The sequence below is a fragment of the Nomascus leucogenys genome, chromosome X, assembly GCF_006542625.1.
Source record: "Nomascus leucogenys isolate Asia chromosome X, Asia_NLE_v1, whole genome shotgun sequence".
In the NCBI taxonomy this organism is placed as follows: domain Eukaryota; kingdom Metazoa; phylum Chordata; class Mammalia; order Primates; family Hylobatidae; genus Nomascus; species Nomascus leucogenys.
Genome location: NC_044406.1, coordinates 27,264,843 through 27,277,521, shown reverse-complemented (window position 1 = coordinate 27,277,521; position 12,679 = coordinate 27,264,843). Strand labels below are relative to the sequence as shown.

At 35.2% G+C, this 12,679-nt stretch overlaps 1 protein-coding gene across 1 annotated transcript in view; it reads right to left on the bottom strand.

Moving 5' to 3' along the window:
- Nucleotides 1-12,679, bottom strand: part of IL1RAPL1 (interleukin 1 receptor accessory protein like 1) — a 1,381,368-nt gene that overhangs the window by 1,168,184 nt on the left and 200,505 nt on the right. The window lies entirely within an intron of this gene.

Here is a 12,679-nt window from a genome sequence, read left to right as displayed (position 1 = left end):
GTAATACCAAAATTATGCCTCCATAGCCCTCACCCCCAAAATGCTTTAAAATCTTATGTTCACTTGAGGTTTTGGATTTTTTATTTAAACGCCCTAGTTGTATTTAAATAAGTAGAAACAATCCCTTCAAAAGAATTATTTCACTAACAATTTATCTTAATAAAAATCATCCAAAATGACATTCTTAACATTCCATGCTGCAACAGAATGTGGTTTTATTCAGTGTCATTCTTTCCAATAGAGATTAAATCATAAACTGTATGCCTCAAAATATTTAATCGTGATTTTATAATTTTCTTTCAAAAACCTCTAAAAGATACTTTAAGATAATTTTAAGACTTTTGTTTTTATTAAAAGAATGTATACTCTGGCCAGGCACAGTGGCTCATGACTTTGGGAGGCTAAAGCGGGCAGATCCCTTGAGCCCAGGAGTTTGAGACCAGCCTGGGCAACATGGCAAAACCCCCATCACTACAAAAAAAAAAAAAAAAAAAACAGCTGGGCGTGGTGGAGTGCACCCGTAAGCCCAGCTACATGTAGGAGGATGGCTTGAGCCTGGGAGGTCAAGGCTGCAGTGAGCTGAGATTGTGTCACTGTACTCCAGCCTAAGCAACAAAGGAAGAAGAAGAAGAAAGAAGAAAGAAGAAGAAACAACACTCAATGAAGCTACCAAAAAATCATTTCTTTCTATTATAAGGCTTGCAGAGGGATATAAGCAGGGACACTAACCTAGTGTGTTTGGATTTCTAAAGGAGAAATATTTCATTTGAAATTAAATAAACGAACATTGTCTTCCTCAGAAAATCATCCTTCTGTGTTTCAGCTTTATTGAGGTATATAATTCACAAAGTTGGACATGTTTAAAATGTAAAATGTGTTTTGATATGCATATATATTGTGAAATGATTACCACTATAAAGTTAGCTAACACATACTTCAACTGATACAGTTGCTATATTTTTGTGTGTGGTAAGACTTAAGATCTACTCTCAACGAATTGTAAGTATACAATGTAGTATCATTAACTATAGTCAACATGCTGTACATTAGATCCCCAGAATGTACTCATTGTATATCTGCAAGTTTGTACCCTCTGACCAACATCTCCCCATTTTTCCCCATCCTGTCCCAGCCCTTGGCAACCACCATTCTACTCTCTGCTTCTTTTCTTTATCTATAAGACTGAGATAGTAGAGCTGAAAGACTGACTTTCAAAAAGTGGCAAATCAGAACACAGTTCAAATATATTGTAAACTTATGACAGCACAAGTTTCTTTGAAAGACACTTGAGGACTGAGCATATCCAGCTTTCAATCACTGTAACTTTATTGAAGATGAGAAAGCCAAAACTATCACATTTTGTGTTCTCCCAGAGCCTCATTCAGATACTTCTGAATGGTTTTAACTGATTAATTTACTCACATTAATAAGTCTGTTAAAACACATTTTAATTCACAAAACAAAAGCAAAATCCATTCACCTGCGGCAAGGTGTCACCATCACCATTTTATTCAGAAAAATCAGTGAATTTGTAATAGCATGGAAAATAATCCATTTTAATGGCAGCACCTTTAAGGGATGATAATCTGTTTAAGTTTTCTATCCAAAGACCTTAAGTTTACATAAAGACATAAATGAAACCTAATCCAAAGAGCTGATTCATCAGACACATCTGATGAACTGCCTCATTAAAGTACAAAACTGAGTCATGCATTCCTAAAACCCAAATCCCATTTCCCAACCACCACACTAACTGGAGCTGCAGGAAATCTTCAAGCTGGAGAATCAGTTCTTCTCTGTGTGAGTTTAATCAGCACTGCCCAAGAAACTCCAGGACCCAACTATACACCGCAAGACGTTTCATCTCAACTATCTTATTACTTTACTTCTGTTCAAAATACTATTTCCTTACTCATTTCATTTCTATAAAGCATATAGGCTAGTTTGCAATTCTATTTCTTAAAATTAATTGGTATGGAAAGCATCAATTTGGTTATATCAAGATCCTTAACTGAATCTCTTGAAACTTTGTGTATTAGGGAACACAAAAAGAAATCCATAGAATTTCAGACTTAACATCTTGGTCAATCTATAATAATCTTTACAAACTTCTTTGAGGAAGTTTATTGTGTCTTAAATTGAAAAACAGATTAAATATATCTAGCCATAGACATCCAAGCTTTGCTATCCTTGTTGCATAATCAAAATTTGTACCCAGAAATAGCAATACAAACTGTACATAATCATTTAGTGAGGTTCTCACATATTTTCTTATTGCTTATACTATTGGTGAACTAATTTCAAGAGGCCTCAATTTCTGGATAAATGGACCTGAAACCAATTGCCTGTTTCCTGTCAATACCATTCACCATTTGGCTTCACATAAACCACTACTAAACCTTATGCAGAATGAGCATATCACAATGGTTAAGAGCAGAAAGTCTATATATCCCAGCTTTGCCACCTATCCACTGTGATTTGGAACAAATAACCTCTCTGTGACTAGTTTCTTCATTTGCAAAGTAAGTATCATAATAGTACATATAGCATAGTGCTTAGAACAGCACTGGCACATCGAAAGAACAACAAATCAAAGCTTCCGGGATTTCTGTTTGTTTGTTTTTGAGACAGAGTCTCTCTCCGTCATTCAGGCTGGAGTGCAATGGTGCGATCTTGGCTCACTGCAACCGCTGCCTCCCGAGTTCAAATGATTCTCCTCTTTCAGCCTCCCAAGTAGCTGGGATTACAGGGGCCCGCCACCACACTCGGCTAATTTTTGTATTTTTAGTAGAGACGGGGTTTCACTATGTTGGCCAGGCTGGTCTCAAACTCCTGACCTCAGGTGATCTGCCTGCCTTGGCCTCCCAAAGTGCTGGGATTACAGGCAAAGCTTCTGTTTTTATTGTTGTTATTGCAGTTGTTATTACTTTTATTATTATTGTAAGTACTACTAATTAATTCATACTACTAATATTCACATCCTGTCCCTATCAAGTTTTCTGTGTATACCAGCTTTCTACTTGACTGGAAGGCCCTGAAGGGTAAATGTGAGTTTTATGCAACTTTTTATTTCCAATGCTCAATGAATGCTAGCAGGAAAAAAATAAATGAATGAAAGACTAGATATGGTTGCTATTATATGCAGTTCAATTTTGATATTTAAACCCATCATTTGAGAAACCCTTATTGAGCATATACTAGTTACAAGATGTTTTGCTATGATGTAGTGGGGACACAAAGACAATGCAATGGAGTCTAATCAAAAAGGCTCACAGACCAATAAAGGAAACAAATGCTTACCTATTTAATTAGACTGGCCCTGTTGCCATTTATTCAGTATAATGTGCTTAGAGAGTAGAGGAAGGAATCAATTAATTCTGCTCCAGTCTGGGTGTGGTGAAGTCAAAGAAAAGGGCTTCCAGGGGAAGAAGTATTTCATCTAGATCACGAAGGAGAGACTTTCTTATTTATTTATTTATTTTTTTTATTATTATACTTTAGGTTTTAGGGTACATGTGCACAATGTGCAGGTTTGTTACATATGTATCCACGTGCCATGTTGTTTTGCTGCACCCATTAACTCGTCATTTAGCATTAGGTATATCTCCTAATGCTGTCCCTCCCCCCTCCCCCCACCCCACAACAGTCCCCGGAGTGTGATGTTCCCCTTCCTGTGTCCATGAGTTCTCATAGTTCAATTCCCACCTATGAGTGAGAACATGCGGTGTTTGGTTTTTTGTCCTTGGGATAGTTTACTGAGAATGATGGTTTCCAGTTTCATCCATGTCCCTACAAAGGACATGAACTCATCCTTTTTTATGGCTGCATAGTATTCCATGGTGTATATGTGCCACATTTTCTTAATCCAGTCTATCATTGTTGGACATTTGGGTTGGTTCCAACTCTTTGCTATTGTGAATGGTGCCGCAATAAACATACGTGTGCATGTGTCTTTATAGCAGCATGATTTATAGTCCTTTGGGTATATACCCAGTAATGGGATGGCTGGGTCAAATGGTATTTCTAGTTCTAGATCCCTGAGGAATCGCCACACTGACTTCCACAATGGTTGAACTAGTTTACAGTCCCACCAACAGTGTAAAAGTGTTCCTATTTCTCCACATCCTCTCCAGCACTTGTTGTTTCCTGACTTTTTAATGATGGCCATTCTAACTGGTGTGAGATGGTATCTCACTGTGGTTTTGATTTGCATTTCTCTGATGGCCAGTGATGATGAGCATTTCTTCATGTGTTTTTTGGCTGCATAAATGCCTTCTTTTGAGAAGTGTCTGTTCATGTCCTTTGCCCACTTTTTGATGGGGTTGTTTGTTTTTTTCTTGTAAATTTGTTTGAGTTCATTGTAGATTCTGGATATTAGCCCTTTGTCAGATGAGTAGGTCGCAAAAATGTTCTCCCATTCTGTAGGTTGCCTGTTCACTCTGATGGTAGTTTCTTTTGCTGTGCAGAAGCTCTTTAGTTTAATTAGATCCCATTTGTCAATTATGGCTTTTGTTGCCATTGCTTTTGATGTTTTAGACATGAAGTCCTTGACCACGCCTATGTCCTGAATGGTATTGCCTAGGTTTTCTTGTAGGATTTTAATGGTTTTAGGTCTAACATTTAAGTCTTTAATCCATCTTGAATTAATTTTTGTATAAGGTGTAAGGAAGGGATCCAGTTTCAGCTTTCTACATATGGCTAGCCAGTTTTCCCAGCACCATGTATTAAATAGGGAATCCTTTCCCCATTGCTTGTTTTTGTCAGGTTTGTCAAAGATCAGATAGTTGTGGATATGCGGCATCATTTCTGAGGGCTCTGTTCTGTTCCATTGATCTATGTCTCTGTTGTGGTGCCAGTACCATGAGGGAAACGAAATTCTGGGTCCAGGACAAAGATGAGTGAAATACTCAGTGTGGTAGGCAGAATGTTGTCCCTTTCCTCTCACCAAACATGCCCAGGTCCCAATCTCTGGAACTTGTGAATATGTTGCTCTACATAGCAAAGAGACTGTATAGATGTGATTAAGTTAAGAATTTTGAGATGGGAGATCATCATTCAGGTGTGCCCAAAGCAATCACAAACTCTCTTACAAAAGGAGAGCAGAAGAATCAGACTCAGAAAGAGAAAATACTAAATATATGGATGGAAACAAAGGTCAGAGGTTCAAGTGATACACTGTGAAGGTGGAAGAACAGGCCATGAGACAATGAATGTTTGTGGCCCCTAGGAGATGGAAAAGTCAAGGAAACAGATTTTCTCATACGTTCTCCACAAGAAAAGTAAGCATGTCAAACACCTTGATTTTACGCCCATTTTGAACATCTGATCTACAGAATTATAAGATTTAAAAATGGAGTTATTTTAAGCCACTAAGTTTGTGGTGACTTCTTAAAGCAGCAATAGGAAATGACTACAGCAAGGATGTGAAATGGCAAGTTTCAGGAAAAAAGTGTAAAAAGACCACAGGTTGTGGGCTGTAATAACATTTGAAGGCATCAGTGTAGATAGACATTGTCAATGTAGGATTTCGACAAAACATCAATGGAAAACCTTATAAGGGGCATGAGGGAAAAATCCTCAACTTCTTATATAACATCTTCATTCATGCTCTAACTTAATCATCCAAGATTATTTCATGTAACTTTATTTTTTGTTACCTATTTCTTTAGTCATAAAAGCATTTCTTCAGAATACACATAACTCACCTAAGATTCTGACCTGCCTCCCTTTCACACAATCCTAAGATTCTTTGCCGTATAGACAATGAAGAGCCAATGCATGCTTTTAAGTGAATAATCTAACTTGTTTTATATAGTATAGATTGAAGCTGGAAGGAAACAGCAGGCAGCAGTACTGGAAGAAGAGGAAGGGGGTAAGTCAATGCAGTAACAGTGAATACTGGGAAAACAGAATAGATTTAGAAATCAGTAGGAAGCTTCTGAAGTGGATTGTGGATCTGAGGTGTATAGTTTGAGAAACTAGGTCTATTATGATATTATTTACCAATATATAGAAATACAGAAGATATTTTGGGCAATGACGGTGGAGAAATATGCAAAATTTTATTTGTGACATGTTGAGCTTAAATTGTCTATGAAATTTCCTGTTAAAACTTTCATGTAGTTTATTAAAAATATTAGCCAGGAGCTCAGTAGAAAGATTGAAGATAACACAACGCTGTAATTGTAGCTGAAGTTAAGAACATGTATTAGGAACAACAAGAAGGAAGTACGGATAAAGAAGAGAAGAAGGCTCACATTATCCACCCTGGGGCTTACAAATATTTATCGGACAGGCAAAATGAATCAAGAGGAGAAAAAGTGAGAAAAGCAAGCCACAGAGGGAGTGTGAATCAGAAAATATTGGGTAAAATAAGCAAGCAAGGATATTTAAGGATACCATCAGGAGAGTTTGTGTATTGTGAGAATAAAAAAAGACATCTGGGCCAGGGTTGGTGGCTCACGCCTGTAATCCTAACATTTTGGGAGGTCAAGGCAGGAGGATCACTTGAGCCCAGGAGTTCGAGACCAGTCTGTGCACCACAGTAAGACCACCATCTCTACAAAAAAATTTTAAAATTAGCCAGGTGTGGTAGCAGTCCCAGGTCCTGGGGAGGCTGAGGTGGGTGGATCACTTAAGCCCCAGAGGTTGAGGCTGGAGTGAGCAGTCATTATTTCACTACACTCTAGCCTGGGCAACAGAGTGAGATCCTGTCTCAAAATAAAAAAGACAACTGGTATCAGAGTTAAGATGCTAATGACCAGTCTTTTCATTACACAAATGGGAGTATAAGTGGGCATAATTAAAAGAGTCCAAGGTGGAAAATAAGTTTCATCTGCTTGTTTTTGAGTGTTTTTCAAAAACAACATTCAAAACAAGCAACAATGTGTTTTGAATGCGGATGTGGAATCCACAATTCTGGGTAGAGAAGTTGAGGATTAACTGGGGAATTCTGGATCACATATGTAAACTGAGGCAAAAGAGAAGTAGAGTCAGAGGAAAGAAGTGGATCTAGAAGGAAGAGATATTAGTATGGGGAAGTTGAGACTCCTCCTTTTGTAGGTAGAAAATAAAGTACAAATGGGTGAATATAAAGGTAAATTTGGAAGTGAAATGGAGGGAAGCTGCACTCATTTGTTTTATTCTTAACTATAAAGCAGGGAGAATATGCTTTAGAATCAGAAAAACCTGGATTATTGGCCTTACTGTATGTTAAGGTAAGCAAGTTACTTCATCTTTATAAGCCCCAGTTTTCTCATCTACAAAGCATGGACATAAGTATCTGCCATATTTATTTCAGTTTTTACCTACTATTCCTCAACATGTTGAGGTAGCAAATACCTACCTCCAAAGTTTCATAAGTCTTAAATAAAATACTTGTCTTTATGGTGACTATTAGTGTTTAACAGTGACATTTAATTATAGACATTTTTTAATGCTAGCTCTTTTCTTATGCCTTCTTTCCACTCCTGGCTTGTATGTAGTAATTAACTATGCTAAAAAATGATTCACTATATTTTACTTAATACTTAAAGTTTTGCCATTACTATATTCAAGATTAAGGCAACCATTTTTTCACTCTAATCAAAAATTGAAGTATCCATTTGTACCTGACACAGATATTTTTCCAAGAGTTCAATTTACATAAAGCAATCATGTTATGAGATAGATTTCCTCTGGAGAAGATAAACAGAAGCTCTTAGACACTCTGCAACCATAAGTTACTAAAAGGCACAATATTTACAATTAGTCACAGGGAAACTTGTGTCTAAATCATAAGCTTTGGCTACTACCTTGAGGAAATTAAACACAAATTACAAAGTTATGTATACATTTTTTTTAATTATGGAGTGCCTATCATGATGCAGATGCTGTTCTAAATACTGAGGTACAAAATGATTAGGAAATGGTCACTGTGGCAAGGATTACATGGAAGAGAGACATGGAAATCAACAATTTTAGCAAAGGGATACATGTTGTGAGAGACGACTTCTCAATAATCTATGGAAAATGCTCAGTGCAGCTTGGATAGGTCATGAAAACATTCACAGAAGAGGGTGGCATTGGGCTGACTTTGGAAGCAGAAGAGGGGGTTCATTAATGACTAAGGTAGAAAGGGTTTAATAAATGGTGGGCAAGAGATTACAGGTAGAGTAGGACAGAAAGAGTGCATGGTCCATTTGGAAAACCACTGATGAAAATAAAGCTAAATACTTGACAATCTATTCAATATGGGTTGGGGAGTAGGGAGGGGGGATATATTTAGATCATCGAAAACAAGTTTTAGGTCACCAAGATAATTTTTTTCTAAATTGGCCCTGACAAAACTCTGTGGGAATTTTGTTTGTTTGTTTTAACACAATTCTAAACAGAAGACCATTTATTCCTATAGCGCTTCTCTGACAAGGGAATGTTGACCTTCCAAATCTTATAACCAAGCTTCTAAACTGATCTCCAAAAGCTAATTCACAATATGACTAAAAAACCAAAGTATCAATAAAAATCTGAAGTCATATGCTTCTTGGTAGATTACCCTACAAGGTGATGAAGAATATTATACTCAGCAGTCAAATAATCTTATCCAAAATGCATCTGTGCCTTATTTAAATATTGTCCCGAGAATTAAACACTGTGGAGTTCACTGTGGAGCAATCTAACATAAAATGCTGTAGAATGTCTTGCAAACCTATAGACTACTGGAGCAGTAAGCACAGTTACTATGGGATAATTGGCACACCTACTGGGTGGCACCAGGTGAAGCTGAAAAGTTGTACAGGAATCTGGTAAGGAAAGGGTTGGTTTGACTCTCAAGATGTCCTGACTATATGCTTCAGGAGGTTAAAAACCAATAGTACTTAAAGAACAGACTGTCAAAACCGGTTTTCTATTATAAAGAGTTGATGAAACTTCCATCTAATCTATTAAGAAAAAAAAGAGTAATGATATAAAGAAAATTAGAACTGAAGAAGTTATAAAATATACAATGACATAAAATATTTAGAACACTTTGAATTTTACTAAATTTGTAAATTTTACAGAATGGATGATTGGGGATAAAAATAACCAAAATTCATTAAACAGAAGAAAATTATGAGTAAACCCAAAACCATTTAAAATCTCAAAATGCTATTAAAGTATAAACTCCAAAAATGTTAATTGAAGAAAATAATACAGATGAGTACTTCCAAACTTTCAAGAAACAGAGTTTGGTCCAAGGAATAGAAAATCATGGTTATGGTTATAAAAATACAGAAAACCTTTTTTTGTTTAAACTGACAAAATAAAGTGCTTTAAACTAATATAAAGAATGAGGGCAAGGATAGTTAATGTTACTGTTTTCATTTAGCTTTGATCTGGAATTCCTAGGCAGTGACTGGAAATATTAGAAAAAGAGAAATGCAAAATTTTTATTAGTAGTAGGGCATGGTGATAAAAAGTTAGAAAAGTTTATTTATTCCATTATAAATTCATGCAAATAATATGCTCCAGGATTAAAATATTGACTACTTTATCAATTTTGGCACAAAATGTCAAATTTTTCCAAATTGGGAATATGCACTTCTAGTCAAAATTCAAATGGAATATTTATTGTGTTTTTTAGAAGATAAAAATATAAATTTTATAAGGAAAGTTAAAAGTCAAATATAAATTAGCAAACATATTTCCAACATACACATCAATAGGCTAGTGCCCATATAATATAAAGAATGCTTACAAATCTATTGGGAAAATTAGCAAAGGGAATGAATATAGAAAATGAACAAATCAAGTGAATAGGTGATACATAGAAGACATATAGCCACTAAATATTACAATCATAAAACTGACAGTAAATAAAAGCATATACTAAAATAATTTGTGAAATAAAAATAAAATTTTCTCACACAAAAATGCCACGATTGTAATTTTGTATATTCATACATATATAATTATAGAGAAAGGAAAAGAGTAATCAAAGTTATTTAAATGATAATTTATTATGTTGATATGGATATAGTAAAACAAGTATGCTCATAATCTGATGATGGGAATGAATATTAGTACAGTTTTACTGGAGAGCAATTTCTCAATATACAGCCTTTAAAATACTTAACCACTGGGAATCAATCATCCTGCTTCTAAAAATCCATCTGTAGTGGTAAAAATTCTGAGATGGGCCCCAAGACTTCCACTCCCTTGTGTCCACACCCTGTAGAATTGTCTTCTTTTAAGTTTGGGTGGGGCCTATAAATATGATAGATATCATGCCCATGATTCGGTTATATTATATAACAAAGACAGAAGGATTTTGTAGGTGTGATTAAGGCCACTAATCAGGTGCCTTTAAGTTAATCAAAGGGGGGAGATTATCCTGGTTGGGCTCAGCCTAATCAGGTGGTCTTTTAAAAAAGGTACTAGAGGTTAGAGATAGAAAAGGTTAGAGAAAAGAAGTAGCAGAGATTATTTCCTTTTGGCTTTCAAGAAAAAAGTGCCATGTCATGGAGAGAGCCATGTGACAGGGAATGGCCATCAACCTCTAGGAGCTGAGGGCCTCAGTTCTAAAACCACAAAAAAACAACAACAACAACAACAACAAAAACTGAATTTTGCAAAAAAACCATAAGAGCTTGGAAGAGGACTTCAAGTCTCAGATAAGACCTAAGACCCAGATGACATCTTGATTTCACACTTGTGAGACCCTGAACTGAGTCAGCTAACCTGCACCCAGATTCCTGACCCACAGAAACTTCATGATAATATATTTGTATAGTTTCAGGCTGCTAAGTTTTGGGTAATTTGTTATGTAAAAATAGGTAAATAATATGCCACCTTAAATATTCACTAATCCAGACAGATTTATGTAAAGAGATAATTATTAAATGTTCTATTGACTAATATAGAGGACTAGTAACAATTGTAGAGAATATCTGTAAGATGGAATATTATTTAGCTTTCACAAATACTTCCAAAATTAATAATTTGGAAAAACAGTCAAAATAACATGGAAAGGAGATGAAAGCATAATATAATGCTGTATAGAGAAAATTATCCATAGTATAATATTATTACTATTAATAATAGAAAAATGACTTAAAAATTACAGCACAGCAGATCACATAAGCTGGCTATCATAAGTAATTATACTGATTTTGGCTCTCCTCCACATTGCTATATGTTTCCCTAATTTGAAAAAAAAGAACATGCACTGTTTTTTTACAAAAATATGTATGTATTTATGCCTCTTTAAAATTTCATTAGAAAAAGTTTTAAAGGATCAAATTATCTTACTTTTTTTTCCAGAATCTGAATGATTATCGTAACTCTAATTCTACAAGTAAAAGCCATACGTTTCTAAATCCAAGAGTCATCCTGATAAACCACATTGTGCAAAATATTTTCTCACTGCAACAATTTCCACGGTTTTCAACCATATGATCTGCTTTAATGGATCACCAATAAAAAACACCAGGTTAGCAATCTGAATCTAATTAAAATAGATTCTGGACAGACAGACACACACACACACACTGTGATTGAAAGAATGAAATGTATACTGTGGAAGAGATATGCCTGTAAATGTATCCACCTAATACTACTTTAAGGAAACATTTGAGAATCTGGAATGAGCAATAGAGATTATTAGCTATCCTTTCCATGGAAAGTTGGAGCCCATGGGAATTATCTGATCTTATATGTGTAACTTTGCTTTTGAATAAGCTATTTTATATCTCTGTAAAGATACAGTGAACATCTAGAAAGCTAATAGCAATGCAAATAATTCTTATCCATAGAAATGCTTATTAATTGTGTCTGGTAGAATGCAATTGATTATTGCTCTATGGATAGACATGCTGTGTTCAGTTGCGTTCAATATTCATTTATTGCATATAAATTTGTGGTTCTTTGACAACTCCATCAAGTCAGGTGTAACATCTTGTCTAGTTCCCTCATTAATTAGTGATGTAACTAAAACTTTGACAAAAGTTCATTTTATATCTTTATGAAAGTCAAGTTTTAATTTCTTTTTTAAATTACACTTCATACTACATTCATTTATTAAAATCAAGTTAGTCAATAAATGCTTTAAGATAAAGTATTTTTTACAGTTTAAGCAAGAGAAGCATTTAAGATGAGCAATACGCTAATTAACATGATTCAATCATTCCACATTCTCTATATATAATATATATAATAGTATCACTCTGTACCTGATAAATATATACAAGTATAATTGTCAATGTTCAATAAAATGTTAAAAAGGAAATTAAACAAAAGAAATCATGATAAACTAGCTCGGGTTAGATTTCGTATTCCAGTCAGAGCTTAGTATCATGGGGTTTTAATCAGAAACCATGTGAACAACAATATAAAGACACAGTCAAGGCTGCTAAACAAGAGATCAGTGGAACTGCAAAGGTGCATAGAAAAAGTCCATTTCCATAACATTATCATCAACAGGAGCAACTACATGTATTTTGAGACACTAGGTCTTTCTCTCAGATTTGGCAAAGCAGAGAAGCTATCCATCTTAGGGGAATAGTGGCTAGGTAAAGGCTTCAATCAAGGTCATTAAAAACTAATGGAATCATCCCTTGCAAAATCTAGAGTTGCCTAATGTAACCAATATACTTTAGAAAATCCCTGGCACTAGCTGATGCTTGTCTGTGAAGACAGACCTGAAGAAATATACAATGAAAGT